This window comes from Poeciliopsis prolifica, unplaced genomic scaffold (genome assembly GCF_027474105.1).
Source record: "Poeciliopsis prolifica strain line A6 unplaced genomic scaffold, Auburn_PproV2 SCAFFOLD123, whole genome shotgun sequence".
Taxonomy (NCBI): domain Eukaryota; kingdom Metazoa; phylum Chordata; class Actinopteri; order Cyprinodontiformes; family Poeciliidae; genus Poeciliopsis; species Poeciliopsis prolifica.
Window position 1 is genome coordinate 22,501 of NW_026562498.1, and position 27,500 is coordinate 50,000.

General features: G+C 44.0%; 1 pseudogene; it reads right to left on the reverse strand.

Annotated features, from left to right (window-relative positions):
- Positions 1 to 27,500, reverse strand: part of LOC129354994 (netrin receptor DCC-like) — an 87,992-nt pseudogene that overhangs the window by 19,279 nt on the left and 41,213 nt on the right.

Sequence of the window (27,500 nt, forward strand, 5' to 3'; positions counted from 1 at the left end):
TTAGCGGTGTGTGTTAGCTGTGTGTGTGTTAGCTGTATTTAGCTGTGTGTGTTAGCTGTATTTAGCTGTGTGTGTTAGCTGTGTGTGTGTTAGCTATGTTTATCTGTGTGTGTGTGTGTTAGCTGTATTTAGCTGTGTGTGTTAGCTCTGTGTGTGTTAGCGGTGTGTGTGTTAGCTGTGTGTTTTAGCTGTGTGTGTTAGCGGTGTGTGTGTTAGAGGTGTGTGTTAGCGGTGTGTGTGTTAGCTGTGTGTGTTAGCGGTGTGTGTGTTAGAGGTGTGTGTTAGCGGTGTGTGTGTTAGCTGTGTGTGTTAGCGGTGTGTAGGTGTGTTTTAGCTGTGTGTGTGTTAGCTGTGTGTGTGTTAGCGGTGTGTGTGTTAGCGGTGTGTGTGTTAGCGGTGTGTGTTAGCGGTGTGTAGGTGTGTGTTAGCTGTGTGTGTGTTAGCGGTGTGTGTTAGCAGTGTGTAGGTGTGTGTCCATCCTACCTGGCTCTCTCAGCAGCAGCTGGGCCATGGCCTGCGCGCTGCCGGCTGCGTTTTCAGCCACACATTGATAAAATCCTTCATCTGATTTCACCAGGCCCAGAATCTGCAGGTTGGTTCCGTCCTGAAGCAGAAACATCAAAATAAAATCCCGTTTCTTCGTTTCTGTTGGGTTTATTCATTTTAACGCTGCTTCAGTTTGTTTCTGCTGACGGATTGAAAGTGTTTTGGTTTCTCTCTCTTCTTATACATTTTTAAAACTCTGACCTTGAAATGATTTGCATTTTTTGTTCCTTTGACTTTAAATCCTTTCAGAGTTTCACATGTTTCCACCAGTTAGAAATAAACATTACATTAATTTTATTTATTTTATTTTTTATTTATTTTTTTACCAAAATCATTTAATAGTTTTAAGGAGTTTTTAAAAATTTCATTTTATACATTTTTGGTATTTTATTTATTTATTTTACAGAATTACCCAAAAAAAATTGTAGGAAATATTTTTTCTGGAACCTGGACTAGAACCTGGACTGGAACCTGGACTAGAACCTGGACTAGAACCTGGACTGGAACCTGGACTGGAACCAGGACTAGAACTAGGACTGGAACCAGGACTGAAACCAGGACTGGAACCTGGACTGGAACCAGGACTAGAACTAGGACTGGAACCAGGACTGAAACCAGGACTAGAACCTGGACTAGAACCTGGACTGGAACCAGGACTAGAACCAGGACTGGAACCTGGACTAGAACCTGGACTGGAACCAGGACTGGAACCTGGACTAGAACCTGGACTGGAACCAGGACTAGAACCTGGACTGGAACCAGGACTGGAACCTTGACTGGAACCAGGACTGGAACCTGGACTAGAACCTGGACTGGAACCAGGACTGCAACCTGGACTGGAACCTGGACTAGAACCTGGACTGGAGCCTGGACTAGAACCTGGACTAGAACCTGGACTGGAACCTGGACTGGAAAAAGGACTGGAACCTGGACTAGAACCTGGACTGGAACCTGGACTGGAACCAGTACTGGAACCTGGACTAGAACCTGGACTGGAACCTGGACTAGAAACCAGGACTGGAACCTGGACTGGAACCTGGACTGGAACCTGGACTAGAACCTGGACTGGAACCAGGACTGCAACCTGGACTGGAACCTGGACTGGAAAAAGGACTAGAACCAGGACTGGAACCTGGACTAGAACCTTGACTGGAACCAGGACTGGAACCTGTACTAGAACCTGGACTGGAACCAGGACTGCAACCTGGACTGGAACCTGGACTAGAACCTGGACTGGAGCCTGGACTAGAACCTGGACTAGAACCTGGACTGGAACCTGGACTGGAAAAAGGACTGGAACCAGGACTAGAACTAGGACTGGAACCAGGACTGGAACCTGGACTAGAACCTGGACTGGAACCTGGACTAGAACCTGGACTGGAACCTGGACTAGAACCAGGACTGGAACCTGGACTAGAACCTGGACTGGAACCTGGACTAGAACCTGGACTGGAACCTGGACTAGAACCAGGACTGGAACCTGGACTAGAACCTTGACTGGAACCAGGACTGCAACCTGGACTGGAACCTGGACTAGAACCTGGACTGGAGCCTGGACTAGAACCTGGACTAGAACCTGGACTGGAACCTGGACTGGAAAAAGGACTGGAACCTGGACTAGAACCTGGACTGGAACCAGGACTGGAACCTGGACTAGAACCTGGACTGGAACCTGGACTGGAAACAGGACTGGAACCTGGACTAGAACCTGGACTGAAACCTGGACTAGAACTAGGACTAGAACCAGGACTAGAACCAGGACTAGAACCAGGACTGGAACCTGGACTGGAAACAGGACTGGAACCTGGACTAGAACCTGGACTGAAACCTGGACTAGAACTAGGACTAGAACCTGGACTGGAACCTGGACTAGAACCTGGACTAGAATCTGGACTGGAACTCACCACGATCTGGAAGTAGTCACTGGAATGACTTCCTCTCCGTTCTTCATCCAGCGGACGGCTGGCAGCGGGTTCCCCGTCACGGCGCACTCCAGCTCGATGTCGGTCGCCTCGTAGGCGTAGCTGTTGGTCGGGTAGTTCAGGAACTGAGGAGGAACTGCGACAAACAGGCAGCCAATCAGAGTGCAGCGTTCACCAACACAAACAAACAAGATGGCTGCCGTAAGGAAGGTCTATTTCTGCTGAGGCTGCAAAATTTATTAATATTTCATTACATTTGTTGAAAAATATGATGACATTAATTAAGTTGCTCTGATTCTCCCCGTGCTAACGACAAGCAACCAATCAGAGCCAGGAGGCGGGGCTTAGCGGTGATAATCATGCCCTATTTGCAGAACCTGCAGAAACTCCTGCAGTTTCTGTTAAAGTTTCAAAAGTTTTTATTAAAAACTGATTAGGAAAAAAGTATTTTGCCTGATTTTGTTATTTTATGAATTATTGTCATTTTTGTCCCTAAAATAATAAAATTTTCACTTAACTTCATATTTTGGTCCATCTGAAGATAGATTTTAAATATTAAATGATTGATCATTTGATCAGTTACTGATCAGTACTTCAGTAGATAATTATTCAGTGATTTCTTGGACAGATATTTTAAGTTTTTACTTCAGTAAAAATATGTAACAGTATCTGATCGTGTTAGATAACAACGATCTGTTGCTCTGATCGCCTCAAGAGTTTCCTGAGGTGGAAAAACCACAGACTGAACCGAACATCTCCGGGTTCAACATGAGTTTCCATCAGTTTGATGTAACAGTCTGTGCAGCAGCAGCAACAGGAGGGGGAGGGGTGGGCGTTCAGGTGTCGCGCGGCTCAGTAGGCTGCAAACAGGCCGAAGGTGTCACCTCCAGGTTCCGCTCATGTCGGTGAGAGGAGATGTGAGGCGGCGGCCATTTTTAGCCCCGTCAGGCTGAAAGGCTCCAGCGGCGGCGCGAGCGTCAAAACCTTCCTGACAGCGACGGGAACGTCTGCCGACTGTCAGCACGTCGCTTCTGAACAGGGATAAACACGAGGCGGCGCGCCGCGGGGAACCGGGGCGGCTCTGGAGCAACAACCGCCTTATTATTAACATCCAGTTCATGCTGCCAGGCTCTGCATTTAAATCAAACATGATTCAGTTTTTAACTGTTTACTGGAAGACGATAAAAACACGACGCTGCTGCAAAAGTTTCATTTTTATGTTCGATTCTAATCTCTGAGGAGGAAAAAAGTTTTTTTTTTTCCTCCTGATCGACTCACCGTCATCAGTGGCTATTCACTTAGCATTCATGCGCCTCAGAGGTGATTGACAGCGTTAAGCCCCGCCTCCTGGCTCTGATTGGTTGTTTCTAGGCGTGTAGATCATCTGTCTCATCATGCAGACAAAGCTACGTACTGCAGCTTTAAGGGTTAGCATCATCGTGATGACCTTTCACCTCCTCTGCTCAGCATCTGCATTAGACGCAAGTCCAGACTTTGACTAGGACACTTCAAGACCTTAATTTGATTCAAGCCGTCAGAGTTGATACAAATCAACATTTTTGTTTTTAAAAGTAAAATTAGAAGAAAATGATTCGTTTACTAATAAATAATCTAATATTTCACAGAACAATGATGATGTCATTTACATCATCGCCTTTGTTCTGATGCCAAAATAAAAATACCATAAAGCTGCTGCTTCCTGCAGGAACAGCTGCCAGTAACATGCAACCAGAACCAGGACCAGAACCAGGACCAGGACCAGAACCAGGACCAGGACCAGGACCAGAACCAGGACCAGGACCAGGACCAGAACCAGGACCAGGACCAGAACCAGAACCAGGACCAGGACCAGAACCAGGACCAGGACCAGGACCAGAACCAGGACCAGAACCAGGACCAGAACCAGGACCAGGACCAGGACCAGGACCAGGACCAGAACCAGGACCAGGACCAGGACCAGGACCAGGTTCTGACTGAGTTAAAACAGGATCATCGTCTGCAGTTCATCGCCTCACAATGAGGAATAATAACGGTAAAAATGACGAGATAACGCTGAAAACATAAAGAATGAACCACCATCCTCCCTTTGTACTGCAACACACACACACAGATAAACACACACAGAGAGACACACACACACACACACAGATAAACACACACAGAGAGAGACACACACACACACACACATAAACACACACAGAGACACACACACACACAAAGCTATCAGTGATGCTACGCTAATAACTTCCACTCTGCATTCAGATGGAAATCAGCTCCATGAACATCTGCTGTGTGTGTGTGTGTGTGTGTGTGTGTGTGTGTGTGTGTGTGTGTGTGTGTGTGTGTGTGTGTGTGTGTGTGTGTGTGTCTGTGTAAGACACCAGCATTCAGTGAAGGACAACCACACATACACACACAGTCCAACACACCAGCAGAAATTTCTTAAGCAGGTTTTTATATCTGCACTCAAACCAGCGGCTGGAACTATTAGTCATTAAGTGTATCAACACACACACACACACACACACACACACACACACACACACACACACACACACACACACACACACACACACACACACACACACACACACACAGGGTGTCTGTCCGTCAGGCGGTGAAAGGGTTAATGGTCTGAATCTCACTCAGATGTGAAGGACTCACTCTGCTCAGAGATCCTCACAGGTAAGGAGCGCTCACTCTGATAACATTTACTGACACCGAGCAGAAACGGTTCGTGATCCACTTGGAGGCCCACATCCCTGCACCGCCACCACCGTGCTACCAGAACCACACCGGGATAAAAACAGGATCAATTTGGGTAAATAAAGTAAAATGAAATGATTCATGTGGAGAAAACAGCAAGAAAATAAAGTTAAACTGGAATTAAATTGTGAAACTAAATCAAAAGATGTTTGTTCATAAATGAACGCCCTGCCCCTCCCCCTCCTGTTGCTGCTGCTACACAGACTGTTACATCAATAAACTTCAATTCATAAACCAGGACCTGCTGTTGTTATAAATATTGACGCCGAGGAGCGAAGAGTTCCCGTTTGTCTGCCTCCGTGACTCCAGAGAGTTTCAATCCCGGATTATTGAGATTACAGGCGAAGGATTGGCCGGTTTGATTTGATTCATCAGCTTCCATGGAGACGCATTAAACCGCAGCAGAGTTAAAAATAATAAAACATCAAGGAAAAAAGAGCAAAAGCTGCTGCTGCTGCTGCTGCTGCTGCAGGGATTAAACACTTTGACCAGAGAGACGGCCCAGATTTAACCTGCAGCTGGAGGTTCTGGTGGTTCTGATCCGTCTGTTTCTGATCGGATCCGAATCCGGATGGACCGCCTCGTCGTTTCTCTGGAGTTTCTGGATTATATCTAATTTGTCTTCCTGGTAGAAATTACAGTTTAATCCAACAGGAAACCAGATTTTCAGCAGAACCAAGCCGAGGTTCAGGCTTTGACTAGGCCACTCCAGACGCATTAGGTTAGCCTTCCTTATCCAAATTAAACAGGGTAGGATATGTGCTTGAACTAGGCCAAATCACAGACTTTATTTAAAATCTGTTATTTGCTTCTTTCATGTTGTTTTTAATGTGGCTGAAATAGTTTTGCGGTGATGAATTTGATTATTTCTTTATGTTTCTGCTGGAGCATCAGAACCGCAGAGCATCAGAACCGCAGAACATCAGAACCGCAGAGCATCAGAACCGCAGAACATCAGAACCGCAGAGCATCAGAACCGCAGAACATCAGAACCGCAGAACATCAGGACGTAAAAGTCGGATCAAACATTTCAGAAACTGAATAAAACTGGATTCACATTTGATTAAATTGTGATTTTTATGTCCATTCAGAATGAAAGTCTGATATGAGGCACATTCCCTGCTGGTACTGCAGGTTGAATGCAGGAACCTCTGAAGTCCCAATGCAGCTGCTGCAGCAGCAGCTGCATTGGGACTTCAGAGGTTCCTGCATTCAACCTGGACAGTTTCATGTGAATAATAAATGCTGTAAATGTGAATAATAAAGTGTTTCATGTGAATAATAAGTGCTGTAAGTCTCTGGTTCCCATGTAGACGAGCCGAGTCTCTTTCACTACGATCATCTGAAGTTCTGGTCCCGGTTCTGGTCCCGGTGCTGCAGGCGGGTCCGTCTGCATGTCTGGTGTCACCAGAGGATTTGGAGTTAAACTCAGCCGGAATGCTGACGGCGGCGGGGAATGACGGATGGCGGAGCCGCTGAGTCAGCCCGCCTCGCCGTTCATTAGCCCTGCTAACAGGAAGCGGCTAATGAGGCGGGATGCGCTCGTTACCACGGAAAGCAACATTTATTATCCTAATCATGCAATGATGGTCAACGCCCTGCGGAGTCGCAGCGCGCACATCCCCATGCATCAGCGTCGCAGTGGCGATCTGCAGACGTCGGTTTGGAGGAGAAGCGACGGGAACGCCGCCGCCGCGGGCGGCTCCTCCTGGACGCCGCCGCGGCTCCTCCTGGACGCTGGAGGCCCGTTATGACAAGCGGACGCTCCGACACGTCAGATTAAAACATGATTTAAATGCACGGATCAGAGTCTGTTCACATCATTTCTTTGTGCTGTTTGAAGACAAACTGGAAGCAGTTTGGTTGAAATCAGGCTCATTTCACAGCAGCTTGTGTTTCTACATAAGGACGGTTCAGTGAACCCGGCCGGTTCTGACCCGGACCAGACAGCTTCATTACAGCCCATCTACTGGTCCCAGCAAGTCCAGTTTAAGGCTTTTTAATGCCACCATGAGTCTGTTGGAGGATCCTCTGTGTCTACAGCCAGAACTTTAATGTCTGTGTTTCCTCAGCCTGATTCTTTCTGCCTGCAGCAGAAATGATCGACATGAAAACAAAGTCTGGACAAAACTCTGGACATACAGCTAAAAACAGCTAACTAGCTAACTAGCTTCTGAAGGGAATGCCAGCTAGCATGCTGTGTCCATAAACATATAGCTAGCTTTTGTTAACGTTAGCCTAACTACCTTAGCAAAGAGCTAACATAACGAGCGGCCAGTTTACCACAGCTTTTTGCTGTTAGCCAGTTAGCTTAACTGGGAATAAATTATTTAAGGCCAAATTACTTTTCAGTTTTTTAAATATCTCAAAAATTAAGACGTTTATGGTCCTAATTTTAAGACTTAAGGACAAACGGACAGATGTGATCCCACATTTTGTCTCTTTCTGTTTTACTTTAGTAAAATATGGAGCCAAAGACGCAAGATGCAGTGAGACACTGTGGGACACTGTCCCGGCTGAGACGCAGTGGGACTGGGACACAGTGGGATGCTGTCCTGGCTGGGACGCAATGGGACTGGGAGACAGTGGGACGCTGTCCCGGCTGGCAGCGGCGCCTGCAGGTGAGCCATCAGTTTTGTCTCTCGGTGAACAAACAGCAGCTGCTCCTGTTTGCTTTCAGCTCTCAGAACAAACATGGCCGCCTCTCATTACGGCGGCAGATGGAAATCTGATGGCGCTCCCAGGAATCACGTCCCAAACCTTCATTACGGCAGAATGACGCCTCCGTGCAGGAGAGCAAGGTCGTAGAGGAAAACCGGCGAGGAGTCAGAGCTAAGTATCATAAAAGATGAAATATAGATAGGAAATGGATTTTAATGCAGCAGGAGAACAGATGCGCTGTCGGCAACAATTTGTGTTTTCATTTATGAATTAAAGCTCTTTCAACAGATTCTGATGCTGCCGACTGTTTCCTCCTGTCTGCTGCCTCAGATTAAAGCTGGAAACATGCGGCGCAGCACGGCGTCATGCGGCGCAGCACGGCGTCATGCGGCGCAGCACGGCGTCATGCTGCGGGCCGCGGCCCCCTCAGGCCCCCCGCAGGCCTCCTGCCTCGCTGCACGGCTCACTACATGGAATCAGGTTCACTTTGCTTCACAACAAAAGTTATTGTTGATTTTATGCAAATAAATTTATCCACTCATGAATTTAATATTTTATTTCAAATTTTTCATTTTCAATTTTATGTTTTGTATGAATCGAATTAAATCTGTTCATTTTTTCATCCAAATTCATTTCAATATTTTTCTCCAGTTTTTTCTACATTTATTTTTTGGGTTGGTACCATCGACCCGGTTCTGCTGGTGTCAGCGAATGGTTTATTCCTCAGAACCTCCTGAATGAAACAGCGTTTGGTTCTGGTCGACCCAGTTGCAGAACCTCTCAGTGGAGGTTCTGCAGGTTCTCCTGGTTCTGCTCGGCTCACCTTGGACGCTGAGCTCCGCCTGCGCCGTGATGTTCTGGTTCTTGTTGGAGGCCGTGCAGCTGTAGGCGCCGGAGTCGTCGTCGGTGACGGTTCTGATGATCAGGTTGCTGCCAGCGAGCAGCGAGAACTTCTTGTTCCTGGAAGGAGAACCAGAACCAGAACATTAAAAACGCTTTAACTCTGCAGGGCAGCGAGCCTCCGCTTTACCGATAGCATGACTATTAGCAGCTAGCTAGCGGCTAGTTATCAGCTAGCTAGCGGCTAGGTAACGGCAAGCTAGCGGCTAGTTAGCAGCTAGTTAGCGGCTAGTTAGCAGCTAGTTAGCAGCTATTTAGCGACTAGTTAGCAACTAGTTAGTGGATAGTTAGTGGCTAGTTAGCAGCTAGTTAGCAGATAGTTAGCAACTAGTTATCAGCTAGTTGGCAGCTAGTTAGCAGCTAGTTAGCGGTAGCCTCGTCTCAGAAAGTCTCTTGAGAAAAATAAACTCCATGGAGTAAATAGTAATTTTGCCACCACAAAATTGACAAGAGTTTGAAAATGAATAAGGTTTTAATTATAGACACGGTTTGAATCTTTGTTAGTCTGAAACTGACTCACACTTTATGCTAAAGCTAACAGCTTCATGTCCAAACATGTAAACCTGATATGTGGAGACTAAAATGTCTCCTCAGTGTTTTTCTCCACCAGCTGCAGGAAAGTCAGACTGGAAACAGATTTATCTTCTGGATCCATCAGCTGATCAGAGCGAATGTTTTCATTTCAGCTTCATCTGTTGATAAATAATGAATTTAGCTCCACTGAGCTGGACGCGGCTCAGACCATCCGCCTCTCTGACCCACCAGCTCTGGATGACCTCCTCTCCTCTCCTCCACTGGATGCTGGGCGTCGGGTATCCGGAGGCGGAACATTCCAGCACAGCGTCGGTTCCCAGCAGGGCCGTTACTCTGGACGGACGCTGCAGGAACTGCAGGTTCCTGCTGAGTCCAGGCTCTGAAACGCAGACAGGAAGTGGAGACGTGTCCACAACTCATCACTGATTCTGTGGCTTAAAGTTCAGATTCATATTCAGATGATTTTTAAATAAATATTTACATGTTTATTTTACATGACAGTCTTAAAGCCATATTATCAAAACAAATAATAAGAATAAAGTTATATTATTATTAGACTGAAGTGGTAATAACTGGAGAATAAAGTCATTATTATGACTTTATTTTCATTTTATTGAAACTTTATTCTCATATTTTGCCATATTATTCTTGTAATGTTTTTAAATATGGCTCAAATGCTCTGTTGTAATTTTTTTACGTATTCATGTCTTTTTAATTATTAATTTGCTCCGTTTTGCTTGAGGTCAATTTATTTCTGGCAGTATTATCAGAATCCAGTTTAAACACAAACAACAAATTAATTTATATTCCAGACATTTTACATATGAAAAAGAAAAACACCAGTTATTCTTATAAATATGTATATGAAGAATAAAGTTGAATTAATGCAGTTATGAATCATGGAACTGACTCTGCAGCGCCGCCCTGCAGGTAAAAGGCTAAACAGTTTGTGTCCAGCATGTGTGGGGTCAGCAGAACCTTCTGATGGTTCAGTTTTTATTTACTTGCTATTTTCACAGTTATTATGTTCAATCAGTTTGCTGAGTGAAGCAGAATATTAGAGTAGAAAGATTTCTCTCAGCTGCAGCAGCTCCGTCAGCTGCAGCAGCTCCGTCAGCTGCAGCAGCTCCGTCAGCTGCAGCAGCTCCGTCAGCTGCAGCAGCTCCGTCAGCTGCAGCAGCTCCGTCAGCTGCAGCAGAATTCTGCTTCACTCAGCAACATTCATTGTTGACGACCGCGGCGCTGAGTAGAACCCGCCCAACTCTACAGAACCGCAGAGGTCCAAATGAAAGAACCGACTGGAGGAAACCTGAGTCCGTTTCCTACCTGGCAGAACTCGGAGCTCGGCGTCCGTCCCGGTTCTGGTGCTGCCCGGGTTGTCGGCCAGGCAACGGTACGTCGCCGAGTCCGGCGGCTGGACCCGGCTCACCTGCAGCGACCCGGACGGCAGAACCGCCAGCCGGGACTCGGGCTGGAAGCTGAGCGGCAGGTCCTCCCGGTTCTTCTGCCAGCGGATGACGGGCCTCGGGTCGCCGGACACCTCACAGCGCAGCAGGGCGGTATCGCCGAGGAACGACGAGACCGAGTCGGTGGGGACGATCACCCTCAACGGACCTGGGGACAGACGGAACCGTTATCGGACCTGGGGACAGACGGAACCGTTATCGGACCCGGAGACAGACGGAACCGTTATCGGACCGGAGACAAACGGAACCGTTATCGGACCCGGAGACAGACGGAACCGTTATCGGACCTGGAGACAGACGGAACCGTTATCGGAGACAGACGGAACCGTTATCGGACCAGGAGACAGACGGAACCGTTATCGGACCTGGAGACAGACGGAACCGTTAAGATTTTTTTTTAAAGATATTTTGATGTAGCTCATTTTCCAGACACCAAAAAGAGCAAATTTATTGCCATAAAACAAACAGAATGTTTGTTTTATGTTTGTTGTTTTGCAGTGCTTGCACTGCAAAACAACAAAATCTTATCAAGTATTTTAATTCAGTTTCTAGTGCAAATATTTCAGTGCAGCTGAGATAAGGTAAAAATAGCTTATTGTTAGTGAAACTACATTTTCAATAGGAAATGTGAGTTTAAGTGAATAATGTGTTAATATTGACAGATGAATTCACTGTAAAACATTTCTCCATTGTTATAAATGAAATAATCTGCAGAGGAAACTCTTACTTGTTACTTTTTCATCAATATTCTGGAGCTGCTACTGAAAAGTTACTAGAAAGTTAGTTTTGTCTCATTTCAAGAACCAGAAACTAGTCAAAAGGTTCTTGGTCGGTTTTGTGTTTTTGCAGCGTCTGCAGCTTTCAGAGCAGCAGAGAATCACAAAAATGTGAATCTGGCACAACGGGTCTCTGCTGCTTCCTGCTGCCGCAGTGAGCCGCAGCAGCGGTGAGGCGGGTCAGAACCAGGCGGATAACAAAGGCAGAGCTGGAGGCCGGAGCGCCGGCCGGGTCAGACCGGGTCGGACTCCCAGACGGAACCGGGCGGCAGAAAGCGGCGTGGGCGGGGTCGACAGCTGGCCTCGCTCGGCTCATTTCATGTCAACACGCGTCTCCAGGTAGATTAATCCGAGCGCCGGGACTTTAATGAAAGCTGTTTATTTTCTTCTCCGTGTTCCTGCGAGATTTAAAGCAGGATGAAGTGATTGAATCAGATCTGATGAAAAAACCAGCAGACGATGCGACTGCGTTTAATGGAAAAATGAAATCTGACAGGCTTTCCATTTATCCAGGCTGCTCCATCAAAATGAGTTCCTGGCAAACAGAATGTGTCTGCTATCTGTGAGCAGCTGCTTAAAACCAAAGCAGGACTCGCAGAAATGTCACGACTGCCAGGAAGCAGCAGGAAGCAGCAGGAAGCATGATTAGAAAGATGACTAAGGGGTACAACGTTTTGCTGCTTATTATTCCATTAAATTATTTATTAAATGTCTGTTTTTTTCATGTAATCTTCTTTTAGACGCTCCCTGCAGGCGTTCCTGACATCCCACCAACCCTCTGCATCCTTCATCACATGCAGGAACCTCCTCTCCTCCCTCGCCGCTCGTCTTCACTGGAACCTCGCAGTTCTTGTGTCTTATTAACGGTTCTTCCTTTTCCATTTCTGTTGATTCGGAAACAACCATTAAGGCTTTAACTCTCAGTTCTACTGGCAACACAAAACACAGGCAGCGCGTTTAAGTTTGGAAAGTTTCAGACACATTCAGGGAAAATCATCCACAAGTCGTAGAAATGAAGATAACTGAGGCTGCAGCAACACTGTGCTGAGATACGCAGATGATGCAGCGCTCTGCTTCAAAACGTCACCAGATAACTCCGAACCCGTCCGAGACAGAACCGAACCTTCACACACAAACGATCCCAAGACAGTCATTACAGCTGAAATCTGGGTTTGGACATTCAGAGACACATAAAGACGGTTAGAAAACCAGCCTTCTGTCACCTGAACAACGTTTCCAGGAAAACATTGAAGATCTGCTGCTGTTGGATCAGAACCAGAACCAAACGTCAGTCAGTCTTCCAACCCGCCACCATTTCCCTCACTTTGCTTTTGTAATTTGTTCTTTTGATTAATGTTTTATTTTCTTTCTAATCATGTAAAATTAACATAAACTTTCCTTTTGTGGTAGAAATAATACTTCAGATTCACTGCAGGATTCATAATTTACTCCGAAGGTTTCAGAATCTGCTGCTGTCCAGCCCAGGTGGCTCCAGTTGAAGAGATTTTAATCATTTTAATCCAAAAGTTTAATGAAAATAAAAATGCCTCATCAGTTCTGGGATGCAAGTTTAAGGTGCAGCTGGAAAGTTTTGGAAAGTCTGCAGGCGCAAAGTAAGAGAAACCAATTAAAACACGTTTCTGTCTCCATTTATAAATAACAACCATTGAAACTTGAAAGGATTTTTGCTCTGATTATGGCATAAAAATTAACAGAAAGAAATTTAATTTCAAAGTTTAAGCTGTTTGTCCCACAGAGACGCCGTCCTAAAGTGAAAGATTTAACGGAAATAAAATTCAATTTGTAAGTTCCTAATGATCTAAAACGCTCATTAACAAAAAGTGGAGTTCATTCATTTATTATAACTTTTTCCAAACTTTGTCAAACAAAAGATTATATAAGAATGAGCGAGAGCAGCTGGGAAAGTCGGAGCGCTCATCAAACAGATGCTGAATTATTAATGCAGCTTCTGCACTTTAAAAACATAATTTATGAACATAATCTGGTGTCCTCATTTATTCCAGATAAGAACATTTCCACCGTTTTATTCTGATTAAGAGTAACTACAACCACTGAGTCAATAAAGATGATGTAACCAAATAGTTACATATTTCTAATGTGATTTTCCCTAAAGGTAAATCTGTTAAATATTCAAGTCAAATCCTTCCAGATACTTAGAATTCAATTCATAATGTATGTAGGAGTTAAACTGTGTTCATTTAAAAACTGAAACTCCAACCAAATGTATATTTATATCACTTTTATCTAAAGTCTGTAGTGATTTTATTAACTCAAAGCTCAATTAGTTATTAATTGTTGATATCGTCACCAGGCAGGGCGTCTACATTATGTCATGAACGCAGCACATGTTTCCATTTTATGTCTTCAAACTAAAATACAATAAAGTTTGAAAATAATAAATCAATTCTACACTAAACCACTTTAGTTTAGCAAGCTAGCAGCTAGCTGCTTACATAGCTAACAATGCAATCAAGAAGCAGAATATTTAATAAGGACATATACACTATTACAATTCTTAGACAAAATAAATATAGTGATTTCATGTTATGGCAAGCTAGCTGCTAGCAAGGCTAATGGTGCTATTAGCTAGCAGGTTCTATTTAGTAACAACATGGTATAGTTATAGATATATAGTTAGAAATGATTCCTATGTCTGTTTCAATGCAGCAGCTGTTTGATTCGCTGCTGTACAGTGTTTGATATGAAGGAGGTAAAACCTTGTTTGGTTTTTTTCCTGGCTTTTGTTGTGAAGGCTCTGAATCACTTCCTGCTTCCTGTCCCACCCTGACAGAAGCAATCTGTGAGGCTGAGCTCCGAACGGGCCAGCGCCTCCTGCTGCAGCGAGGAACCAGAAGAGCCCAGGGATCCAAGGTCGCCCACCGCCATCATCACATGTGAGGCGACGGGAACGCTGATGTGAATTATGCAGTTGCGTTGCTGTCGGTTTGTGTGTGCATCACGCTGCGCCTGCAGCAGCCGCTCACTGAGGAGGCCGTGGCGCCGTCACCAACTCGCTTCAAGTCTCATCAGCAAACTTTAGATTTGATGAAGTTAGCAAGCAGCGGCTGCAGGTGTTTTTATAGCTTCACAAGGTTTCTCAGACTCATTCAGGCTGACGATCATTAACTGTTGTGGTGTTTTCATTATTCTCTGGTCCTCCTTCTTCAATCAGCTGCTTTCATTCTTGGTGTTTCCAGTTGAGTTTGTTTCATCAGTGAAAAATGATGTGAATTCCTCTTGGTGCTTTTTTAACATCAGTATCTTCAGGTTTTCTTGCTCAGCACTTTGACTTCATGTTGGAGCAGATGACCATTTGTTTACATGCAGTGCCTTGCTGACCACTAGGGGGCCACAGACTGAGCTCCACTCTGTCTAAAAAGAAAGCAGCCAGAAGCTGTTCTGTTTGTGATGAACTTAGTTTGCATCTTTGTTCATCTTTATTAAAGAACGACTCTGCTAATAAGATGGAAATCCGGGCCAGCAGGCAGCAGCATTAGAGGGATTTGTGGGATGGTTTTTCCTCCTTCTTTACCTTGGGACCAATTATTATCCACGTCTGGTGGTCAAGCCACACATTTCCTCGCTGCCATTAAGCAGGATTTGTCCGAATCCTCCGAGTCGCCCGCTAATTAGCCACCGGCTGGACTGAAAGCTGGTTTCCGTCCAGCACCGCGGCAGTACATTCAGGAACTTAACGAGGACAGTTTTTAAGGCCAAGACTTTGAGTTTTAGCACATGAACAAGTTGTCATTGAGTTGGACTGAAAGCAGTTTGCACAGAAGGAAAGGAGGTCATGGTGGAAAAAAACACTGCAGTGGTTTGGAGGAAAAACTCCCAAAAAGTGGCTACATATGTTAAATGAATGCAGATTTATGAATAAAATGCTGCAGCTGAGACGAGCAGGAGAACTTTCCAACCTTTGAACTTCTTTATTTTTCAATCCAGAATCCTTGTTGTGTTTCATTGGGATTCAACATGAAACTGCATAACTGTGAAGAGCAAGAAGAATAATTCATGGTTTTGCAAACGAGGAATGTAAGATGCTCTGTTGGCTTTTTGAGCAGAACTTCCTTCTTCACCAAATGGAAACAAAATGGAGGCATCAGAATTCAGCGGCTGGAGGATTTCTGGAACGATTTCTCCCACTAGTGCCAGACTAGCATGTTTGTTTTGGTTGTATTACCAGAATGCCCTGCGCTGTAGTCCACTTCCTGCTTTGGAGTGGACTCCAGCAGGATCTGGATTCCCAACCAGCTGGCTGGAGTTGACTGAAGGTTGATGGAGGTAAATGTTTATAGACATGAGTGGCCTAGTCAAAGTCCAGACCTAAATCCAGAAGATCTGAAAATTGATTGTAGAGACTTGCAGCCGGATCTGGTTCTAGAAAGTTCTGACCCAGAAGGGCGCTAGTAAATGTCGCCCACACTTTTCAGATTTACTTTGACAGCGCCGCCGTCTCTTCGTCTGTCGTTTGGAGACGTTCGTCGTGTTTTTCCGGTTCCGTTTCAGCCTGTGACCGAGGAAGCTTCCACTCCTCGGTTCTGGTTCTGGTTCTGCTCAGTCTTATCTCCTGTCTGCTTTCTCTGAGCCTTCAGAGTTTCTAATTAATTCACAGTTTACGCTCCGTTCTGGCACAGAGGCTCCAACACGCCAGCCAGCAGACTGCTAATTGAATTTTTAAGCCTCTCTTGTTAATTAGCATTTTGCCTTGTAATGTGTGTGACGTGAATGTCATTTAGGAACAACTAATTTGTGTTTAAGCATCTCTGTGTGTGTGTGTGTGTGTGTGTGTGTGTGTGTGTGTGTGTGTGTGTGTGTGTGTGTGTGTGTGTTTGAACATTTTACATGCTTTCTGAGGCTCAGTTACAGAAATGTGGCCTCGCCTGCAGTGTTTCTTTTTAATGAGTCCAGTCACAAAAACACGCTTTGAAATCAAAACTAAAGTTTTTTTAAAAGTCATTTAATATCTTCTAACAGCTTTAAGGTTTAGTTATTAAACAGCATCTGATCACGACACAGCTTCACCTGCAGCCTTGACACGTTTCTTCTTCTGTGGTTTTGCGCCGTTAGCAGCCATCTTTAATAACTGTAAGACTTTTTAAGCTCTGCATCGTCAACCACCTGCAGTCAGTCCACTTTGGTCCACATCACTGGTCAATCACACTGATAAGCTGATCAATGCTAGCAATGCTAACTGGTCCGCCTGCTGACTCACCACCAGGGGGCGTGGCACAGATACGTAAACATCAACAGTACCTCTGTTCAACACCAAGAGGGAAGCACTGAGGAGGTTCTAGGATGAATATGGCTGAATTAAACAGATTTACAGAAAAACGTCACAATTTGAACCAAAACAAAGATAAAAACAATAAAAACCAACTTTTCCTTTTCAGCTACAGAAATAAAAACGGAGATTTAGGGAGATCTTTGACGCTCCAGTCAACCTCTGGAGCATTTTCTGAGCAACCTTCACCAACAAGCAGTAACAAGCTCAACCAACCTTTGTTTCTACAAATCACATTTTTAACTTCCCGTCGCAGCTCATCGCAGCAGAACGGCTGAGAAAAGAAAAGAAAAGAAAAGATTAGAGAACAGAACAGAAGAGAAGAGAAGAATGGTTCCTCTGTTTTCCGTCAGTCAGAATCCCAGTGTCTTCCTAAATCCAGGAGATTATCTCCGCCTCAGTGTGGAGACAAGAGGATGTTCAGTAGAAGATTACAGAAACATCACAGATTATTTTAAAATACGTGCTGTAATAACGTAACGCTTTGAAATCTAATTTTCCGGGATTACTGTCCACCTCATTGCATCTCCTCTGCTGCTCAGACAGGCTGCGCGTCGGAAAACATTCCTGCTGGAAATAAACGGATTGATGTGAATCTGCAGAGGTGAAAAGTTTGGGGATTATTCTCCACACCTGGTCCAGATGTTTCTCCAACGGCAGCCGAACCACAGAGATGCTCTTAAGCCGCCGCGCCGCTGTCTGCTAATGCGCTGCATAACCGGTATTGATCTGAAGCCGCACAGCACTTTGTAAATTACATTACAGGTGAGTTACTTCAGCTTTATTAATGAATAGAGCAGAGAAGCAGCGGCAGGACGTGAAGCAGCAGAACCGCCAAGGGCGGTCAAGGTGTGGCGAGAATCAGCAGAAACATCCAGAGAAATTCACCTGAAAACCTCCAACTGTCCAGCAGGCAACTCAAAAACCAGCTCAGCAAACACTGGGTTGATTAAAAACAGGAGAAGAAGAAGAAGAAGAAGAAGCTCTCGCCACTAAAGATTAAAAATAATGGACATTTGTCAAGATGGCCACCACTGCAATTAATTCAAAATGTTGGTGTCAATGCAGACCATAGAAATGACACAATTTCTTGGTCTTGCTTTGACACTTTCCAGTCTGATTTTCGTGCTCACCACAGCACGGAGACTGGCCTCGTAAAAGTATTCAATGATATCCATATAAATACGGACTGTGGCAGAACCACGGTGCTGGTTCTGTTGGACCTCAGTGCAGCTTTTGACATATTACTGAATCGACTTGAAAGTTGGGTTGGACTCTCCTGTTCGGTGCTCGACTGGTTTGAATCCTACATAAAGAACAGAGATTTCTTTGTTTCAATTGGAAACTTCTCATCAAAGAGGTCAAAGGTCACATGTGGGGTACCCCAAGGTTCAATCTTAGGACCCCTCTTATTTAATATTTATATTCTCCCACTAGCTCAGGTTATAACAGGAAATAATATTAGCTACCATAACTATGCGGATGACACACAGCTCTACATTACGATGTCACCAGGTGACCTTTGACCCCATCCAATCACTGAATAAATGTTTAGAGCAGATAAATGTGTGGATGCCAAACTTTCTCCAACTGAACAAAAATAAAACTGAAGTCATTATTTTTGGACCTAAAGAGGAACGATCTAGAGTTATAGATCTAGAGTCAATGCACAGCTTCAGTTATTACAACTAAAAACTAGCGATCAGCCCGAAACCTGGGAGTAGTGATGGACTCGGACTTGAACCTCCAGAGCCACATAAAGACAGTAACAATCGGCCTTCTATCACCTGAAGAACATCTCCAGGATTAGAGGACTAATGTCTCAGCCAGATCTAGAGAAACTCATCCATGCGTTTGTCTTTAGTCGCATTGATTATTGCAACAGCGTCTTCACAGGCCTGTCCAACAAATCAATCCTCCAGCTGCAGCTGATCCAGAAGCTGCTGCTCCTGTTCTCACTAGAACCAGGAAGATAGAGACATAACAGCAGTTTTAAAGTCCCTCCACTGGCTCCCTGTAGCTCAAAGAATAGACTTTAAAATACTGTTGTTAGTTTATAAATCACTGAACGGTTTAGCACCACAATACATCAAAGATCTGCTGTGTTGTTGTATCAACCTTCCAGACTCTCAGGTTCTGGTTCTGGTTCTGCTCTGCATCCCCAGAACCAGAACCAAGAGAGGAGAAGCAGCTTTCAGCATCTATGGACCAAAAATTTGGAACAAACTTCCAGAAAACCGTAAAACAGCGGAAACCCTGACTTCCTTTAAATCTAAAGTAAAAACGCACCTGTTTAGAGTTGCATTTGAAATGTATATGTATGGATTTGATTTTGTGGATATGTATGTATTTTTTATTTATTTATTTTTTTTTTCCTGTTGTGGGCAACGGGGCCCGGCGAATACCCCTGGTTAAACGGACAGCGGAGTCCGGCGGTAACAGGCGCTTAAATTCCATGTCAAAGGGAAGGGGAAGAAAGGGAAAAAAGAGGAAAAGAGGAAAAAAAGGAAAAAAAACAAAAAAAACTTGGTATTTTATTCTATGTTGCATGCCTTTGTGTTTTGTGTTTATGATGTAAAGCACTTTGAAATGCCTTGTAGCTGAAATGTGCTATACAAATAAAATTTGATTGATTGATTGATTGTGTTTTCTTTTTTCTTTAAGACATCATTTTTCAAGATGGCCGCCGTGGCTGCAGTGGAGAACTCATGATTACATCACAATGGGCAGCAGCTAATGCTAGTGCTGTGGACAGGTTCAGTAACCGCTAATTCACTAAACCAGAGTCTTAGCACTGCTAACACTAAAATGCTAACTACTAAAATTAGCTATGCTAACATTTAACAGCTAAACATAAAACAATTAGCAGAAGCTAACATTAAACTGCTAATAAAATGAGCAGATGCTAACGCTAACCATTCAGAGACATCATCCAGCTGACGACTGCTGTGAGAAACTCCTCTGTTTCTGGTTTTGCTATGATGTCATAAAGTTTGTCCAAATCATAAAAATGGGGAAACTTTTATGGCAACTTTTGGCTTTAAAAAGTAACAAATGGCGGCCATGTTGGAAAATGTTCATGATCCTGACATTCAGGAGGCTGCTGTGAAATAAACATAGCATCATGAAGGTTAGCGTGTTGTTTCAGTAATATGCTGCGGTCAGATTAACAACCAATCAAAATGGCGGCCTTTTTCTCACCGGCCACTGTGACCTTGGCCGTCCGGCTGACGATGCTTCCCAGTCCGTCCAGCGTGGCGAGGCACTGGTACTCCCCTTCGTCGGGCCGGTGGTGCCGGGAGTGCACCACGTTCTGCACCGTCAGCGTGCCGTTCTCCAGCTGCCGGCGCCGCTCGTCCACCACCGCGCTCAGCAGGACGCCATCTTTACGCCACGTGATGGAGGCGGGGCCCGCCGAGCCCGCCTGGGCCTGGCAGTCCAGCCGCAGCGCCCCGCCCCGCACCGTCACCGTGTCCTGGGGCTCCACGGTGAAGGCCAAGTCCACGAAGCCAGGACCGGGCGACGAGGAAGAGGATGGAGCGTCGGAGGCTGGAGGAGAGGAAGAGGGGCGTCATTTCATCAGAGACGATTCCACCAACAACAAAACCAGCTGAACTCTGGGACCATTTGGTTCCAACATCACAACTTATGTTTCTGCAAACAAACCCAGAGGAAGGAACCAGACTTTGACTAGACCATTCCTCCAATCAACAGAGAGGAACTAGCATTGGAACTCAGTAATTATCATTAATGTTCTTTAAATGGTTAAGCAAAAATATTTATGTGTTAAATAAGTTTGGAGGATAAAAACAACAGAAGCTAAAACAACACTGTACTTATCGGAAGCTAATGCTAAAGGGCTAACTAGAAAAATCAAGCACCAAATTCATCCTGAAATAATGTTCATTATCTCTGAGGCCATTAGATATTAGACTTACATTTTATTAACTTCTTATGCATTTCTTATTTTAAATTATTGGGGAAAAAGAGAAAATGTGAGAAGAATCTGAACTGCGGTAAACTTTCTATTAACCCTTCAAAATAAGAGCATTTGAAGCGTTCTTAGCTTCAAACCAAAACAAAGACGTCAAACTTTATTCAACTGAAAGTTTACAAAACAGACAAAAAACATATTTAGAGGAAGCTAAACATGCTAAGCTAAAAATGAGCTTAGCGCGTTAGCAGCGGTGTTCCTCTCTGGTCAGTGACCTTTGACCGTCTAGGTGCTGCAGGAATGAATGGCCGCCCGTCCAGAACCCTCCAGAACCGTCCAGAACCCCCCAGAACCCATCCAGAACCATCCAGAACCCCCCAGAACCCGTCCAGAACCCCCAGAACCCCCAGACCCATCCAGAACCCCCCAGACCCTTTTATCTTTCTGCTGCGTTTGGAGTCATCGGCGCTGACGCCGCCGGCCGCAGACCAACATCATGATGCAAGGATTGGACTTCTGAAGGAAGCGAGGAGTCGGCTTCAAAGCTTGGTCAGGTCCGGTCCGACCGGCGCCGGTACCGCTGACATCCAATGCTAAATATTTCCTCACACCTTTAATGTTTGGAGGCTTTGAAGTAAAACCTCTGCAGTTTTGTTGTTTTTAAACAGAATCTTAACTTTTCCGGTTTTGTTGAGTTTTACTCCAGCAGCCCGACCCAGACGCTCCGCAGGGCCGTAACTCTGCGTTCCTGTCAGAGCGGGCCCCCAGAGCCTTTCCTTTCTGTCATGATGGGCTTTTGTTGCTTCTAGCCATGTGAGGCAGAGGCGGCTCTTTGATGTCAGCGCTGCTAAAGGCCTTTCATCGTGATCAGAGAGCCGGTTTGTTGAGTCAAAGCGGCGGCGCCGTGGCGGCGGTGGCGTTCCCTGTAACGGCTGAGAGGAGGAAGGGATCGACCCGGATCACGACTCCGCTGGCAGGCGGTACAAACACGCCATCTTTAAAGATGGAGGGAACAGAAACAGATTCTGTCTGCTGAATCAACCTTTGACCCCTATCAGCATTCACCTTTGACCCCACTTTACAGACAATGCTACAAAATATGTAGAGAACATCCACCAAAACTTCTAGAAAGAAAAGAGAAACTTCAAAATATTTAACTTTTGGAAATTTTTTATAATCCAAAATTTTAGTTCCAACTTTTTTCTGGTAAGTTTTCTAATTTCTGAAACTTTGACATTTTCTCCTGTTTTCCAGATAATTTCTCAGATTAATATAAAAATGTCTGAAATTTTTTCAGGCAAATTTTGAAACTCAGAAATTTCCTAATTTTCCTTGATTATTTTGTTGTAAATTTATAAGATTTTTGGTCCTAATAGGCCGCCATAATGTGGAGCATTTTCAGTTATTTTAGTTTTGTTTCTGTAACTGAAAGTGCAAAATTCTCCGTATTTTGAAACGTTGGATGTTTGAGCAGCTGGATTTTTTTATTTTGCAAGGCATTATGGGAAAACCCAGGACAACAATATTAAACAGCAGGTCTGCAGGTTCAGAGCGCCGCGATAAATCACCTCAGCGTCCAATCACAGACGTCCCTCCTTCACTCTTCATCCCTCCTTCCTCTCTCTCCTCCTCTCTTTTCCTTCATAGTTTCCTCCTTATTGATTCCCCCTCCCTCTATCAGTAAATCACTTTCCTGACAGCTCAATCTGTATTCACTTCCACTGCTCACCCACACACACACACACACACACACACACACACACACCACACACACACACACACACACACCACACACACACACACACACACAGCTGGGCAGCGTGCCCTTGTACTCCTCGTCCTGCAGTTTGATGCTATCACTCTCTGTCGCCGTTTCTTCATATTTCATCTGAAACATTGAGCTGCTCTTCACTTCATGTTTGAAGACAAATCTTTTCTGTTACTGCTTCGGTTTGATTTTTGATTTTCTTGCAGCCCTTCTGAATATTTTAGGGACTGTAGGGGAAAAAGCAGAATGAGTTTCTGTACAATGCCTGGTTTTGCTGCTCCACTCCTGGACTTCTGAGGGAGTTTTCACATTTTCTGGTCCAGCCGTCTTGGGAAGACGAGCAAATCGTGGAAAAGTTTCATGTTTTTGTTTCACATTCCCGAAATGAACCTCATATTATATGGATCAAGCCTTTAGTTATTGTAATATTGATTAATATGGCTCATAGAGAATGAAAACCTCTCAGAAAATATAAATATTATGACAAAACATTCTTAGAAAATCAAGTGGAAGGAAAAAGCTGAATCAAGAGCCAACAAGGCAGATTGTAGATATTAACTTTGGTTTTAGCATCAAAACAGTTTCCACTGTGTGATTAATACATATTACATGTATTTGCTGTTTGAAATAATAAAATATGCATCTATGAGGAAATCTAGGTTGAAGCTAAGTGAGTTAGCCTGCTAACTAATTTTGAAACTAACTTCACGGTGTATCCTGACACTGACGCTGAAAATGGAGATTCCTAACAAACACTGGAACAAAATGATGTTCAGAATAAAACTACATATTTACTTTAAAATAACAATTTTGCCTGATAGATAAATACTTAAAATTGACAGTGAAGCTAAATATTCAGCTCTAGAAAAATAGATTTTCATTAATTGGTGTTCAGGTTGAAGCGTTTCTCGTTTTAACGTTGGTTCCTCCTGCTGAGCGACTGAAGCTGGCAGCAGCAGGACGGCTCAGCGTTTCATATGCAGCAGCAACGGACCGGAGCAACGGAGCAACGCAACGGAGCAACGCAACGGAGCAACGGGCCGGAGCAACAGGCCGGAGCAACGCAACGGAGCAACACAACGGAGCAACACAACGGAGCAACGCAACGGAGCAACGCAACGGAGCAACGCAACGGAGCAACGGGCCGGAGCAACGCAACGGAGCAACGCAACGGAGCAACGCAATGGAGCAACACAACGGAGCAACGCAACGGAGCAACGCAACGGAGCAACGCAACAGAGCAACAGAACAGAGCAACTGGCTGGAGCAACTGATGGACCCAGATGGAACCAGATGGATTGGAACGGAGGAGCAGCAAGAGTGTGTGTATCTGGTACCGGTACCGGCTACGCATCAGTATCGGTACCGATGCATAGCCGGTACCGGTACCGGTGAACTTGGGTTTCTGTTCTCTCCATTTCTCCTCTCGTATTTCCGCCAGTCGTCCTTAATGAGCCCGGCCGGCTCGCCCGCTGTGTTCGCTGCTAATTACTCCGAGTGTGTGAGAGTGTGAACACTTGTCAATCCCAGCCCATTTCTTCTGTTGTAAATTAAATTAACTCCACTGGCTGTTTACACACGGCAATAATTAAACGCTTCTGATGTGGAGCTCAGAGGAACGTGAGGATCCATCAGACCCGGCGGATCCGCTTCACTCAGCGCCGCGGCGTTAAAGATCAGCTGATAATTCACAAACTACACAGTCATTTTCTGCACCAAAATAATGACATCAGCAGCTGCAGCATCAACAGCAGCAGCAACAGCATCATCAGCAGCAACTGCTGCAGCAGCTCTTACCGGCCGGATATCCAGGAAAAAAAAAAACACTTTATAAATTTCATTCACAGACAAACCCCATTTAGGATCACAGAACATCATTATTTATCGAATCGATATCAGTGCGTTCACGTTTTCGCCGTTTTCTCCCACAATGCAGAAGAAAGTTGATCGATTTGTCTCTAGTTGCTCGTTCAGTTTTTAAAACAAAGTTTCTAGTTTGTTGCAAGTTGCTTTTCGAAATAAAGTCACTAAATCTGTAAAGTTTTCTAAATGAAAGTTGCTATTTTAAAATAAATTGTTGGTAGTTTGTTGAAAGCTTCTTTTTGAAATAGATCTGATTCTTCGCTTTTAGAAATGCAAGTTGCTACTTTTTGGAATAAAAGTTGCGTTTGTTGCCAGACGCCAGAGGATTTGAAGTCACTTCATACAGAAAAACGTTGCCAGGTTGGCTGTTCCCACGCTCTTATGCCTCTAACATGCTGTATGCTTGCAGGAGGTGCGCTACACCGCCCCCTAGTGTCTAGGAGAATATTAGCTACAGTGGGCTTTAATTAGCTGTTTTTATTAACTCAAATAACAGGAACTGCAGTAAATAATGGCTAGATTAATTATGCATACTCCAGTAACAATTAGCTGCACTCACTGTTTATTCCTGCCTCTTGTGGCTCATTTGAAATAAAGTCACCAGATTTGTTGCTGGACTTTTCTCACCTTTTCCATCAGGCGTTTATCCTGGCCAGCCTACAGAAGAGCCTCATTTCAGCTCATCTTAGAAACATTTTTCTGCTCCTGCTGTAAAGTCTCTTTTTATTTTACCTTTGTGTGAATCTCAATGCTTCCTTCAGCCTGAATGTTCCACTTTCCACAGTGAAAGGTGAGAGTTGGAGGAGGAAATGATGCTACTTTTCAAACCTCTTCCAGAAATATTTTGATCTTTAGTCCGTTTTGTCTAAATTATATTAAACTGATTCAGATTCAGTTAAAGCAGATATTTTTGTTTTTGTTCCAGCCTCTGTTTGACCACTCAGGAGACAAATTAAAGTAATTTTCTCATTTTAGCAGACAGAGACTGAAGAGATGGAAATTCATGAATTAAATATATTTACACACACACACACACACACACACACACACACACACACACACACACACACACCCACACACACACACACACACACACACACACCACACACACACACACACACACACACACACACACACACACAGAGCGGACGTCGGATCCCCAGAGAAAACCTGATCATGTTCCTCGGTTAAAACCCCAATAAGCATCCGGTCGGCACTTTGTTACCGGAGACCTTTACTGCTGTCACACACAATTACCAGAGGGTCAACAGCAGGCCAATTATACACACACACACACACACACACACGCGCGCGCGTGCGGCGTATAGTTGGGAGGAGGGAGCAGCTGTCATAACAGCCACCAGGCCGGTTTGGGATGACAGCGACTCTGCGGGAGGTGGGAGGGAATATCTGTCAGGATGATCCTCCTGGTTCACACCGGGTTCATTTCTCTGCTTCTGCTTTACGAACCGACTCTTTGAAATAACAAAGGAAATTTATGACTGAAAACATCCTAGAACCAGAGCCGGACCAAACCTTTTGGGGGCCCTGAGCAGATTTGTCTTCAGGGCTCCACAAATGAGACCCTTCATTGTTCCTATGCTAGCATAGCTGCTAGCATTAGCATCATTTATAAATAGCTTCCATCATAAAGTAGCTACTAGCATTAGCATGATTTATAACTAGCTTACATCATAATGTAGCTACTAGCATTAGCATCATTTATAACTAGCTTACATCATAACGCTACTAGCATTAGCGTCATTTATAACTAGCTTACATCATAACGTAGCTACTAGCATTAGCGTCATTTATAACTAGCTTACATCATAACGTAGCTACTAGCATTAGCATCATTTATAACTAGCTTACATCATAACGTAGCTACTAGCATTAGCATCATTTATACTAGCTTACATCATAACGTAGCTACTAGCATTAGCATCATTTATAACTAGCTTACATCATAACGTAGCTACTAGCATTAGCATCATTTATAACTAGCTTACATCATAACGTAGCTACTAGCATTAGCGTCATTTATAACTAGCTTACATCATAACGTAGCTACTAGCATTAGCGTCATTTATAACTAGCTTACATTGTACCAGTGTTGCCTTATTTGGATTTTTAAATGTCTAAATATGTTGCATCATTTTCACTGTTAAACACAAAATTTACAGTAAAAAGTTAATAAATTTGATGTTTTATGAACCAGATTAACCATATTTGTGTAAAAAAAAAATATAGGAATTATTTTTCCATGTGTACACAATGCAGCTGTGCAGAATCAACAGTTTTTATTTAAATTCATATATAATTTACACCATGGGCGTAATGTTCAGGTTTATAACCTCTAATTAATTACATTTTCTTGTATAACTGGAAATAAATCCAGGTATTAAGGGGTTAATATCTGCTTTATTTTAGAATAATTTATTCTGATGTTTGGGATTAGTTGCTTCTTATTACTGATTATAAATTATGGTGGGAATATTTCTGCTAATGTGCTAAGAGCAGAGCTAATTTTGGCCAGTGCTTTAGCGTTTTTGCTAACACTTAGCGCATTTAGCTTTTACCAAAATAATTTATTTAGATAAAATCTAAACCACTAATTTACCTGTTTGTTTTTTAAACATTCACTGAAATAAAGAGGAAAGTCTGAGTTGAAGCTTTGAATATCAACAGTTCAAATAGTTAGACGTTTATACTCACACTCTTATTTTGAAGGCAGTTTACACAGCATTTCCACTTCCTCTTTTCATGTTACATTATTTTTACCCCAAACAAAATTTGAAACGGGAAACAGGAACAAACTAAAACACAGGAGCAACATATAACCAGGACATGTCAACGATATCATGTCAAAATTAAATCGGTGCTCGATATAAAGTGAACTGAAGTTAGCGCTTTAGCTTTAGTGGAGCTAATGTTTAGGATTACTGCTTTAGGGTTAGCAATGCTAACTTTTAAGTTTAGCGGTGCTCAAAACTTACTGATAATTTCATAGTTTCTAAGGGGAAAGAAAATGTTTTAACATTTTTTCACAGATTATGTGA